Raw genomic sequence first — 15371 nt, forward strand, 5'->3', positions numbered from 1 at the left:
TAAACCTATAATAAAATCCATTAAAACTTCTTCCCACACTATGTTGGTATGGCTAATGGTTGAAGTAGCCCTGGGGTCTTGATAGTCTCTCCTTTATTTTGTTGTCACACCCCACATTTCGCCACAATTTTTTGCACATCTTCTTTAATACCTTCCCAAAAAAGTATTTCTTGATCCTATGGTATGTCTTCAAGAACTTTGAATGTCCTCCTATAGGAGAAGTGTGTAATTCAAATAAGACATTATTTTTGAGTTGAGAATTCTTACATAAGTGATCTTCATACCATAACAAATTATTTTTCCATGTAATTTTTTCTATTGCATTAGGGTCCTCTTATAGTTGTTGAATGATCTTGCATATATTCTCATATTGTTATCATTCTATCCTTGCTTCCTCCACCCAGTCAAATTGTGGAATGGAAATAGCACATAGTAAACTATTTGTGCCTTCCTCTTTCCTTGAAAATTCATCTACCACAATATTTGTTTTCCATTTTTGTAGATAATTTAGAAGTTTATTTCCTAACCGAGCCAACGATGAGCAAATGGAAATCACTTTTGATGAGAAAAGGAGGTGTTGAAAGACCCTCCTGGCCCAACAACATATTTGTGGCCTATTTTTTTTCTCTTTTGAAGATATTCTTTTCACCAAGAAGTACTTCACAGTATCATGATCTATTTTTACTTTGAAATTTCTTCCTATTAGGTATGGACACCATTTCTTAAGTGCATGTAGTATGGCTAGCATTTATTTTCATATATGGGTCTAATTAAGTTATTTCCTTTAACTTTTATACTTTTAAAGGCAAGGGTCTTCCTTCTTGCATCAAAACTACACCGATTCCATGGCCTGAGGCATCACACTCCATAATAAATATTTTTGTGAAGTCAAGTGTCACCAAGATGGGAGTTGTACATATAGCCTCTTTAAGTTCTTCAAACACTTTGGTTGCTTCTTTTGTCCAAGAAAATGCTTCCTTCTTTAATAATTTTATTAGAGGTGTTGTTATTTGACCATTATTTTGGTAAAACTTGAGATAAAATCCTATGAGTCCTAAGAATCCTTTGAGTTTCTCCAAGGTATTTGGGATTGACCATTCCCTCATAGCTTTTATTCTGTTAGGATCCACCTTGATGCCATTGTGTAATACAATATGACCCAAATATTCCACTTAATGAACCCCAAAGGCACACTTGGAAGACTTTACATATAATTTTTTCTCTTCCAATAGTGTCAAGACATTATCAACATATTGTACATGCTCTTCCCAACATTTGTTGTAAATTATTATGTTATTGAAAAATACTAGCACACATTTTCTAAGGAAGGGTTTGAAAATAAAATTCATCAAGATTTGAAATGTTGAAGGTGCATTTGTAAGTCTAAATGGCATAACCAAAAACTCATAATGACCTTCATGTGTTCTAAAGGTTGTTTTGGGAATGTCTTCTTGGCTCATTCTGATTTGATGATATCTAGAATGAATATCCAACTTCGTAAAGGAAATTGCTCCATGAAATTCATATAACAATTCATTAATGAAAAGAATATGAAACTTATCCTTGATTGTCATTTTGTTGAGTTGTCTGTAGTATAGACACATCTGCCACAAATCATCATTGTTTATAACCATCACAACTGGTGAAAAGAATGCACTCTAGCTATGGTGAATGATGCCCGCCTCTAACATTTCTTGAATCGTGCGATCAATAGCACTCTTTTGTGCATATGGATATCTGGAAGCCATAATTCTAGGTGGTACGCTTCCTGGTTACAAATGAATAGCATGGTCATGTTCTCATACAGGTGGAAGATCCTCAGGCATTTCACCAAATACCTTAGCATGATTGTTGATAAAAATTTTAAGGTCCACTAGCACAAAGGATAGAGATGTTTGAAAATTTAATGAACATAATTGTGCAACTACACCTTGGTGTCCCTTTTTTAGCAATTTTGTTATTCTATTATAGCATATCACTTTACTAAGTTTCCCTTGAATACCTTTGAGCTTGATTGACTTTCCTCCTGAGACAAAACTTATTAAAATACCTTGGAAATTAAGGGACACTATTCCTAATGATTGTAACCATTTGAACCCTAATACAACATCAAAACCACCAATTTGGATTGAAATCATGGGACTATTCCAATAAGTACTCCCCCATAGAGCCCCAAGAGTTAGCTCAATCGGTCAAATCAAGTGCCTCGCCAATGGGAGGTCATAGGGTCGAATCCAGAAAGCTCTTGGGGTCAGGTCAGTAAATAGGCCGAGGGGTGTGACCCCCTTCGGGTGGGGTCCACCCTAGCATTGAACAACCCTGGATGTAGCAGACCCACTGACCATGGGTATCCGTGAACCAGAAGTGAAAAAAAAAAAAAATACTCCCCCATATTTAGGTTAACCTTATTGCACTTCCCTGAACAATTTATGGTACCTCTATCTGCAATCATCACTTTAATTTTTGGTGTTGGATATAAAAAGTGATTGAGAAGTTTTGCCAATTTGTAATTGATGAAGTTATGGGTTCTAGCTGAATTAATCAATATTGTTACCCTTTTCCTTTTGATATATCCTTCTATATTGAGGGTTTGTGGAGCACAATGCTAGCCAATGCATTACAAGAGATTGTTGGGGTAGTTTCTTATAGGTTTGTATCTTGTGAAGTTTCCTCTTCTTGATCTTCTTGATATTCTTCATCTTCCCAATCTATCGATAATAATTTCTTCTCACTACATTTATGCCCTTTACTATACTTGTTTTCACAGTTGAAACATAGAACATTTCCTCTTCTTTCATCCATTTTCTAATGAATCAACCTTTTTCAGTTTAGGAAAGGGAGCATGATTTTCTCTATAGTTATTAGTGACCGATTTTCTAGTGGCCATATTTTACTTTCAACTTTCCTTGCAAAATTGAAAGCATTCTCTATATATTTAGGTTCAAAAAGGCACACCTCATGTTTGATACTTTCCTTTAAAGTACCCATAAATAGGTCTAAAAAGATATCCTATGAAATTCCTTACTCTGAGACTCAACTTTTGGAATTGTTAAATGTGCTCTATAGCATGACTTTTTTTATCAAAGATTTATCAATTGGCTAAAGAATGTGTTGCTCTTAATAACCCCATAATTTGCTATCAATTACTCTATAAAAATGGACTAGGATATGACAATTTTTTTCTTTCACAAAGTCATTCATACGATACATGTTGGTCTTGTTATAAAAACATGGATGCAATATTTACCTCTGTAAGGATGCCTTTTGGTGTAGATCAAAGTATTGCTCCATCTAAAATATCCATTTTATAGGATCATTACCATCAAATTTCCCCATATCAATCTTCAAAATGTATCAATTTTATGGTGTTGGCTTGAAGCCCTAATGATGTGGATCTTGGATAGAAAATTCATGATTATGGTTATGTGATTCATAATTTGTGCTCTCCAATTGTGTTAGAATACTCCCCATATGAGATTAATTCTCAACAACATGCTTCTCATTATGTTCACAAGTTCCTTGGATCTCCACATATTTTTTAGGAAGCCTCTCCAAGATGGAAATCATAGATTTTTGTATTTCTTCCTTATTTTCATTCATCTTCTTTTCCATTTCTCTTTTAAGATTTTTCTTAAGAGCCTAAGAAATCCACGTTTTTCAACATACTACCATCCATTTCATTAAATTTATTCCTTAGTTAAGATAACCTAAATCCTAAGTCTTCACTTTCTTCATGAGTCAAGGATGAGCCTTCAATAAACTTAATTGGTTTGGTAGCTTTCTTTGGAGGCAAGTTGGAAAATAATAAAAATCCTCCTCTTTATTACAACCAATAAAAAAGATTGTATCTTCTAATGAACAATTCAATCAATAATAAGTTACATACCTTAATTTGGAGAATATCATAACGGATGAAGCTTTATTGATATATCTCCAAGATTCGAGGCCTTTTCGAAATACTCTGTTATGCAGTTTCTGCAATTCCACAAGTGTGAATTGAATCCTATGTGGAAACCGAAAGTTAAATTAACTTTCCTGAAACTTGTTGATTTTTTTTTGGCCTCTTCCCACGAGAAAACTCGTATAGTGTTCCATACGTTCAATTATTGAAATATAATTTTGGAACCTATACAAGAGGTACTTCTATATGTATCCTAAAATTCTTGAAGATTTCACGGTTTGAGAATTTCCAAACAATAAGATATATCCAAAATACCAAGCTAGCCTGTTTAAAATTTATTTCATGATTGTTCACAAAACATAACCTCCATAGGGTATGAATTCCAAGGTATGGAAAACCAAATTCTAAAAATGGAACCAAATATTCCCTGAGATTTTTCATTAATATGTTCCAAGTTTCACTTTATGAAACATTACAGAAGAAAAATAAAAATATGTTATAGAAAAAAATTCCAAATTGACCTATTTGAGATTGAACTTTGGAGCATACATAAACCCTAACTTCCTAGGAGCATATCTCTAAAAACAAAGAGAACATGATATGAAACTTGGACCATATGTTCAACATGATTTATCCTCAACGTGGTTGAAGATTCAATATATGAAGCTTCACATTATAGATATATATATCTATATATATATATATATATATATATATATAAATGTTGAACTGACATGTTTGAGACAAAATATAGGAACATTTAGGAACCCTAACTTCCTTGGACCATATCTCCAAAAATATAGCGGAGGAAGATCTAAAACTTGAACCAGATATTGCTTGGGATGTCTTCTCAATATTCACCATTTTTCATCGTTTGAAATCTCAGAGAAAAAAAGTTATGGAAAACAATTCCATGATGTCCTATTTCAAGAAGAAAATCCCTAATATCGTGAGTTCTAATTCCAAATGTTATGATTATGCGGAACCTTAACAATGCTAAGAAACTAATATTACAGTCCACTTCGAGGGGGAAACCTCCTTATATAATAAATACAATGAAAAATATTATATTTGATGATCATAAGAATATGTCTCCTTAGTTAATATATGGGAGACAAACGATACACTTTTAATAAAATGGGACTAGGAGAGGTTCTAGCCTACATAACAATATAACAATAGAAATGTAATCACTCAATATATAAGGCTTAATAAGGGGTTTTGGGCTTAACATGAGGCTTATATAGGGCTTAACAAATCGGCAAATTGGCTTGCAAAATTACAAGAGTCTGACATAGATATAAAGCCTCAGAAGTTGTTAAAGGTCAAATATTATGCAAATGGATTGGAGAAATTGAAGCAATAAATAATGAACCTCATAATGAAAAGAGAAACAATCAATCTTTGGTTTCATCCAAATGGTATGAGGATATCATTTTCTACTTGAAATTTGGGCAATTTCTGGTTGGTATGACAGGAAAAGAAAGAAGGGCATTAAAATTGAAGTGTGATTGATATGTCCTAATTTCTGGGGTTTTGTTCTGAATAAATAAAGAAGGGGTTTTGTTTTCATGAGTCCCAGAATCTAAAACGACCTATATCATAAAATAAATGCATGAAGGAGTATGTGGGGGACATTTTTGTCCAACCACAACTTCCCATAGGATTCTTAGAGCAAGATTCTATTTCCCAACCCTCTTCAAAGATTCATATGCCTTGATAAGAAAGTGTGTTCCATGTCAAAAGTTTGTTTCAAAGGACAAGAGAGAAAATATGATCCTTAAAATAATTACAATTGATACATTGCTTTCTCAATGGGGTTTAGGAATTATTGGACTAATCAACCCCTACAGGACACACTTACATATTAACTACAATCGACTATTTCACCAAATGGCAAAAAGAAATAGCACTGAAGAGAGCAAGGACTGATGAAATGATTATTTTCTAGGAAGAAAATATTCTAGCACGATATGGGGTACCAGAGAAATTTATCATTGATAATGGCTCCATTTTCATGGGATCCAAATTTATTGAGTTCTATGGAAAATATGGGATAATCATGGGCCAATCTTCAAATTATTATCCACAAGGGAATGGCATGGAAGAAAAAACTAACAAAATTCTTGTTAATATTATAAAGAATACAATCGATGAGAACCAGAAGAATTGGCACAAGAACTTGGTGAATTCATTATGGGCTTGTAGACTTACTCTGAGGAAAATTACTGGACAATCCCCATTTTACTTGGTATATGAAAAGGTTTCAAGATTACCCATGCATATGGATATAATTTCCCTGTCTTTAATGACCTATTTGGAAGAAAATTATTCTTCTCCTATTCAAAGCAAGCTACATCAATTAATAAAATTGGAAGGGAAAATGCAAGAGGCCCTCAAGAACATTCAAAGAAGGCAACACACCGCCACCAAGAAATTCAACAAAGGTTCCACTAGTAAGAGTTTTTCAAAGGGAAAAGTTGTGTTGCTTTGGAATAAGGGAAAAGAAAACCATCAACGCATAATAATTTTGACGCATAATGGATCAAACCTTACATAATTCACAAAATAAATGGATGCAACTCATATATCCTTAAAGGAATGGATGATTAGCTACTTGGCTTCCCTATGAATGGGCAACATTTGAAGCATTTATTTGCATGCTACAATCTCTTCGTGTATCCTAATGTACATATCATATAACGTCTATAGATATAACCATGTAAATCCCAAACTCCATAACCCAATGAAAAAGGAAACTAATCATGATTTGGGTTCTTAGTAACCCAAAATCGGGTTACTATCCTCAATTTCAACCAAATGTTGACCCTCAAGATTGCACTCTCTTAAGTATCTTATAAGTAGTAAATTTCATTCATGTAGAAGGATGATTACACCCTTTTCTGTGCACACAATTTCCTCTACACGTCCCTTCTCCCACACGTGTTTCCCCTTGTGCACCTCTTGCTCCCTGCACAACACTTCACTCCACACACACACACACTATTAGGAGTTGTCTATAATGCGACTTTTTGGAGATTCCGGTGACGGAATCCGACGAAAGAAATTGAGGTTAAATCTTGATTTGTTGCAGTTAAAATGGCTTTTTAACTGCATATTTGGATTCAGCACCCTAGAAAACCCCTACGACACTTTGATTGTGCAGAAACTAGCTATCAAACTTGAGATTCCAATAAATTGCTGCCGGATTTTGACCAAAAAAACCCACCAGAAAAGCTTCCAAAAAGTCGCATTATAGACAACTGCACACTATTATGCACAACCGCTTATTGCACACATGTCGTTTCTCAACACTCTACCACTCTGCGTTATTGATTGCCTATATCCCACTTGTCATAATCAAATATTTCATAGCATAATATTTATTTCACTTCATAAATATCCATGTCACTCACAATACCGATATCAAGGATATTAAAGGTGGATCAAGCTCTGAATTAAATGAATGAGATGGTTTTAGAATTTTGATATTTATATCCACCATCTCCCATAAATGGTGGATTTAATCTATTAAGTTTCTATTAAATTATCATATCCCACCTAATGGAGTTCACACACGATGGAGTAACAATTGGTGGTTATATTGTAAAACAAGGAATTTACAACTAAGTGGCATTGAGAACAATAATGATTAACCAAGTATTTCTAAGTACAAATGGGAGATCGATAGTAGAGGAAGGAAATAACCATTTGCAATGGTACCTTTAAATCACTTTCCCGTCAAGATGAAAACTTGCATTCATCAACTGCATACTAGTGGTATGTGAACTTGCCAGTTGAGTAGAAAAACAACAGCAAACTTTGGACAAGTGGATTAAAAAATGTTGCATGTGTTCCAGAGGCTTTTGATTCCAAGGAAATTGTTTATCTTTGTGCAAATAATAGTGATCCAAGGATGAGAACAATCATGCTAGGAGTGAAGAAGAACCTAATTCCTCTGACTCCCAAGGCACTTAGAAGGATATTTAAGCTACCAGAGCCAAATAAATTACTAAGGTGTTTGGAAGAAAATGGTTTCTTGGACTCACAAGTAGGTGGGATGAATGTTATTCAAGAATTTGTTTCACCGGCTTCTCAGGTTCCTTTTAATATTTCCTTTATAGATATTTCTTTGTTTACATATCCTTTTAGAGACTTTTCTTGGATATTTTTCCTAGGCAATGAAGCGAGAAACTACAACCAATGTCCTAAAATCCATACTTTATGTTCTCTACTACTCCTATAAAAGAGATTCTCTATTTGACTGGTCTAACCTCATTTCAAATGAGTTAGCTTTCCATTTAGTCAATTGATTTAAAACCCACAAATTCTTTATGCTGGCCTATTTTATAAAAGCCCTTGTGTCCATCCATGAGGATAATTTCAACCCAAATGAGGAACCAAATCATTTATGGTATTAAATATTGTGGAAACACAAAGCCCCTTTTCATTTTTTCCAAGTTCAAGATTTGTTTTTGAAGGAGTTACATCATGACAGGATGAGATCCCACCATAATATTAAGACAAGCCCAAGATTTCCTGTAGGGAAAAGATGTCCATGAAGAAAGAGAGAATAATATCATGATTCAAATATATGGATTTCAAGATAAGCCACTACAGTTACAAAAATTTGTTGTACATGAGTATTTTGTTGTTCAATGTTGTTGGCAATATCATTCATGGTTAATTTTATTTAAATCAAAGAAGAAAAATCAATTCATTTCCTTGACATTTACGGTTGGAGAAGTGACTATAAAGAATGGGATCCACCATACAAAGTTTTCCCAGTCTTTAAATTCTTTTAAATTAATTGAAGTTGAAATCCTTCAAGGTTTTGATCTAGATGGTATATTTTCCATGCACCTGACTACATTTATTTATGGCAATTTGTTTACAAGAGTTACAAAGGAAAGTTAAGTGAGTCACATTGGCCCATCAAGAGACAAAGAGTTGCCAACACATATTGAATATGTTACTGAAGAAAATAGTACAAAAATGGGAGGAAGATACAAGAAAAGAGGAAAAGACCCTACAGAGCAACCTCCACACCCAAGACTCACCTGAGTTCATATTCGACTCAACAAAAGATAAATTATGCCTCGAGTAGAATATAGGATAATGGTAGGCTCTTAGGTGGCAGACATTAGGATGAGTCACCTCCAAAATTCACCCCAGAAAGCTTGCACATTGCTTAGTCAGCCAAATTCATAGGTTCAAAGGAAACACCAATCGTGAAAGAGATTATGGATGTTGAAGTTTATAGAACTACACCACCTAATTTGGTTATTACTCATTTAGATGAAAACCAAAGAATGATGGAAGTGATTGTTGAGGAGACCACCACTTTCGATGATAACCCTGTCACCTTGCAAAATGAAAGTTATGATAGAAGTAATAAAAAGTTAAAAATTGAAAGGCTGAAAGTTCAAAATAAAATAGTAACCTTTCAAACTCAAATATATATTGATTTTTTAAAGTTGGAGCCACTAGGCTCAAGAAATTGCATCAAACCACTAGAGAAGCACTAGCTCACTCTCTCACATGAGAAGAAGCAGAAAATAAAAGGCTTAAAAATAGAATAAAAGAGCTAAAAGAAGCTCTTAATCATGTTACTTTATTCATGACTCCTCTCGTCATACAAGCACCAACATTAGTAGTGTCCACCCCCGAAACACCCTATAGAGTTAAAAAAGTAGTTAACCTCCTAAATGGAGTAAAATCCTATATTGTCAATAATATAAGTAGAAGATTGAAAATTATTGAAGATGCATGGGAATTAGCTTCCCACTTGAGATATCCAACCTAGAGAATTTCCTCCTTTATGGAACAGGTTAAGAAAGACTTGAACATGATAGGAATTTTGAAGGTAATGACTTATCTAATTTTATTCAAAAGGTAGGTTCACTCAACAAACTATGAAGATCTCAGTGAAATATCCCTTGGCCTAAATGACAGAAGTAGATCCAGTTGGATGGTCTACAATAATCAATATACTAGAGGAGAATAATTCTGAATGAAACAACATAAATGATAGAAGGAGTAATGCCTTTTCCAAGGTAATTAAAAATGTTGATCATATGCGCAGTCCCCACATGACAAGAGACTTTGGTTTGGTTCCCAAATACATTAAAAACTGAGTTAAATGATATACATGAGTCAATTAGATCATAATTTGAAAATATAACTGATTTTACTGAGGAAATTAGGAAGTGGTTGGTTATTTTTGTTAATTTTAATGAAGATCAGTCTGTCTTAGTTGCACAATTACAGGAGGAGACTCAAGAATTCAAAGAGGAGGTATTCAACCAACGTGTCAAAATGGACATCACGACCCCTCCAATGAAATATCATATCTAAAAATGGCAAAAGTAGTCCCTCCAATAAATCAATATGAATTAATTGTCAACCAATTATTGTAACCACTTCAACATCAACAATAAAAGGAAACAAAAACTTCAACGGCCGAGAGACTCCATCCTTCCATATTTTGTGAGTATTTTTTAATTCCGTAAGCATTCCCTTTCTTCTTCCCAATGTTTGATCATTCAAAATTTCTTGATTGTGTTATCCATCACTTAATTCGATCCCTAACTATATTTCTTATGTTTCTTCTAGGTAACTTATTTATGTTATGGTTCATAGGATCCAAATCCATGTCCCCTTTGGGACAATTGTATTTACATTTATGATTAAGTGTCAAGATTTTGATGAGTGCTTTAGGCACCAAAAAGTTTAAAAACCTTGAATTTGTAATATTTTGTACTCTTGCAGAGAGCGCCCTTTCGGGAAGGTAGTTCATTTGTGATTTAGAAACTTTTTTGAAGTTGTATGAGTCTCTTGAATGTTTTCCCCATGCTATATATGATATTACAGGAATGAAATCATTTTTTAGCTCTTTATCTCATGTCTAGCCTTTGATATGCTTCAATGATATGTTCTTATTGTGATGGAATGGATGGATATCATGTTTAAATTTTGATATTTATATCTTTTATTGTTTCTTTTATTTACATATTTGAGAAAACACCTGGTCCACTCATTGTTGCATGTTTTTAATGTTTTAACACTATATCAAATTACTTGTGTGTGTTCATAAAGAGAAGTACCACCTCTATAAAAATGTAGAGGGACCTACTCTTAGGCCCTAGGAGGTTGACTTTTCCCTTTACCAAAAAAAGGATAAAAACCCCCATTCTTTGTTGAGCCTCAATCATGGCCACTGTCGACCCATGTCACTAGGGGAGAGGTTCGATTACTAAATCACCAAAACCTAATAGGTTACTAGTTCTTCCCAAATGAAAAAATTTCCTTCTCCATGATTGATTCCAAATTCTAAAAGGGTCAAATAATTTCCAAACGTAATTTTAAGTGTATATAAATCCCCATCAACCTATAAATGCATCTATGGGATTCCAAATCATTTCAATAAACCAAGTATTATATCAAATGAAGTCAAAGAGAGATCCCCAAATTTGGCCCAACTGAGTGAGATTGTTGTTATCAGTTGATTATTCACGTATACGCCTTAAGGCTCTTGGGAGCTTTAAAATAGATTTAAAATTAGTTCTTTAGTTTTCTAAATAGAGCATTCACCACAACCCTTCTAAGGTCTCCAATCAATAAATAACCCCAAGTATTCTCATCCCAAATAGGAATATAACTCAATTTCTCAATCCCACAAATATCCTAGTAAAGGATATACTCAAAATAGTAGATACTTAAGGATCCTTAAATCCCAACTTAGCTTTTGATTTCTATCTCACAAGACAATACACCTACAACCATTTTTATTTTTTCTCGAGATTCATGCATCCATTGGCCAAGAAGTTTTATGGTGAGGTGCATAAGTATGATGACAACATGCTCAAAAAATTTCAATTCAATCCAGTCTATTGTTTGAGAGATATGGATAAAACAATTTTGCTACAAGATTGTCGTGTAGTGCTATAGGATTGTCCATAATTGCTATAGGACCGTGATCGACATAGAAAAATGGTTCAGATATTATGTTTTTCATCTAGGAACAAGAGGAGGGGTCCACCATAGCCTCATCATTCATTTTACACACCACTTGACCTCTTCTCCACTCTCATTTCCACCTTGTTCCATAAAAACACCACTTTTCACCCCTTCTTCCATCTCTTCTACCAAAAGAAGGCCTTTGACCTTATGAACATATTACTCATGAATTATTAGTATTTTAAAGGCAAAAACTAAATAAAATTGTGATCTTAGCAGGGTCTATGTGACTTCTACAAGAAGACACACAGTCTTGTAGCAATTTGCACATCCCCTGCCAGACCATAGCTAGAGTACCAGATCCAGAAGTCAGCCACCATGGAGAATTTGGAGATGATGACTCTGATCCTCAAGCAACTACAAGAAATTATGTTAATTTATACAAGATTATTGATAACTCAACAAATAACAACGTTTGATCCAAATAACATCTACATGAAGGAAAGAACTGCATCATCAAGCATCAGTTAAGAAAAAAAAAAAAAAAACGTATATTTCTCAAGAAATTGTAGAAGACATGCACAACAACCTTACCTCTATTTAGAAATGACATATGATCAGCTAAAACACTCACATCAAGAGAATATAAGGAGAAAAGCAATAAAAATAGCAAGAAAACCTAGAGGACCTCTAGCAGATTATCACATGCAGCTTCAGGATCATCAAAGGCAGCCTCCACAACTACAACAACATCCTACACACAAAAACACTCATGGTAAGGCATAGGTATGCAACTCTCTAACCTCACCCTTCGAACCTATTCTAGCTTGAGAAAACATTAAAAGTGTGAGAAGGAAAGGTCTTTTATAGCCAAACTTAATAGCAGGAAGCCTCGGTCTTATCTAGCAAGTCACTTAACTTTTCTCCAAAGGACAACCACACATGTGGGAGATAAATGAGACAAAAGTGAAAAAAGACTTAAGAAAGTGGGATGTTATCATGGAGTTCAAAAAGTAGCTAGTGGGAAACTCAATTAACACAAAGCACTCTAAGTTTATTTTGCATGCATTGAAAAAGAGATAATAATAATAATAATAATAAACAATAAAAATAAAAGGTGCACCCACCACCTCTTGGCATGCAAAGATTAGTTACTACAAGATTCAGGTTGTGTGCTACAAGATCAAAACAAGATGCCACAAGACCAGAAAAAAACTGCTATAGGAAGAACATAATTGCTACAAGAATAATAGAGATGCTACAGGAGGCAACAATTTTCTACAACAAGCTATCAGAGTGCTACAAAAAGACAAATTTTGTGTAGAATAGCCACTAGAGCCTTGGGAGGTAAGGAAATATTCAAAGGAAATGGAAAGGGTGCAAATATAGATGCTATAGGTGAAAAAATAATTGCTACAGGAAGGGATGATAACAACTCAAGAGGGGGGATAAGGTCCACAAGGACTTTAAGAGCCCACTCCACATCCTGGTATTGGATCCTATTAGAAATTTATTACGAAAAGAGACAGAACTCACTAGTGGATGGAAATTCCAAAATCTAATAAAGTAGAAGATGTGGGTCTCATGGAGGAAAAAATGCAAGAAATGAGCAAGGAATTGAATGATTTAAGGCTAAGTGATTCTGTCATGAAAGAGAAACTACAATTAGAAAACAACAAGCTAAGGGAGTAGCTACAGGAAAAAGAGGTACAACTTACCACCATGCAAAGTTTGTCCATGGAAGCCATCCAATGTAGGCAGCCATCCAAATCACATTCCATCGAGCTAAGAAATCGAACTACATGAAAATACATCTAAGGCATAAAAGAAGAAAAACAGGGCAAGAAGTTGGATAGATTTCTCAGAAGATGAGAAATAGTTTCAATAGAGGGGTAAGACGAACCTCCAAATTAGACACAAATTAAGGCCAATATAACCTTTCCTAGGCATATAAAGACTATATTAAATCTCTCTTTATACACTTAATAATGTTTTTCTAGCTTTAATATGTTCTTAGGAAGGTTTAGAGATAATTGCATATTATGTGCCTAATGTTATTTATTTTTGTAGAATATTGTGAGAATATTAGGTAGATTATGAAGAGTTGGAGAATGAGATCATTTAGGGACTTTCTCCCTTCTACAATAGGATTAATATTGGATAATAAATTAACAAAATATCATGAAATTATTGACAAATTCTGGAGCTCCACTGATTGAGAAAATCTAGAAATCTGTTCCCTGACATTTAATTGTTGGGAACTATATCCACTTTTTGAGGAATTTTGGAGGGGAAAGCTACCTCCTTTCAAGTAGAACGTTTCCTCATCACTTTGTATAAGTACCAATTCGAATTTTCCTCTAGATGCATGTGTTTTGTAGTCTTCTTGTGGAGAAAACTTGTTTCCTAGCAACTCCACTTTCATTTCTAATAGGAATGTACTTGGATTGATTCAAATAATGAAGTTTGGTGCTATTTTTAGCTTCTAAATCTTGGTTTCATTCATAGGAATCTGAGTATCCTTGGGATTGGCCATCCCAAGAGCCTCAGAGCCCTCTTGTACAATTTCTTTATTTCCTTTGAATGTCTTTTTCACTTGCATCTATTATTTTGACATTTAGTGTTCATGCCCCTTTTGTTGTAGGTTACATTGGTTAAATGATTGAAGTGAGTTTTTTTAGGTTATTTATAGAGTCACAAGCATGATGCATCCTTAGAAAAACTTTGAAAAGTCATATTCATCATTGAGCTACTTGGATTGATTTACTAGTTCACAAATCTAGAATTTCTAGAAGTCTCTTGTAGAAAAATAGTAGTAATTTTCTGCTATTTTTTTATAATACGTTAATGAGCTTAATTTGAGTTTATTCCACTTTTTTTGAGTCATAAAAACAACCAAGTTAATAAAAAAAATTACCCCATATAATTTTCACTTAATTAGGTTAGGCATTTGGAAGGTTAACTAGCTCACTAGTTCTAGAATTTCCGGTTTTTAGATAGTAATTTTTTGTTATTTTTTAGCACATGTTAACAAGGGTATTTTTAGTGATTCCACTTGGAATGGATTCTTGGAACATCCTACTTAATAATAAAAAAAATCCCATCTAATTTTAATTTGATTTGCTTGGCCATTCGACAAGTTATCTCAAGGAGTATCAGTCTTGTAGTTGTCGTGTAGCAATTTGTTTTGAGATCTTCATTCTCTAAATTCATGGTAGAGGTATATTTATAGCCTATGAATGGTATGAGTCCACTTTGGTTGATTTGATTCTTTTTTAGGTCACCATTTAGCTCTTACATTGTTCGCATCTTGAATGTTGATTTCTACAATTAGTATAGATTTCCTTCCCGCAATTTACTTCATGAAAAGTGTGATTTCCTTCTTGCAAGAATAATGTAGGACTTTCCTTTCCTGCAAAACAGAATACCTCTTCAAGAATTCATCCTCAACATCCTTCCATTTGTCACTAGAAATATGAACTGCAAATAATACACATCCTTTCCTGTTATT

The sequence above is a fragment of the Pinus tabuliformis genome, chromosome 1_2 (genome assembly GCF_031772625.1).
Source record: "Pinus tabuliformis cultivar Carrire ecotype Pingquan chromosome 1_2, CPIR1, whole genome shotgun sequence".
Lineage (NCBI taxonomy): Eukaryota > Viridiplantae > Streptophyta > Pinopsida > Pinales > Pinaceae > Pinus > Pinus tabuliformis.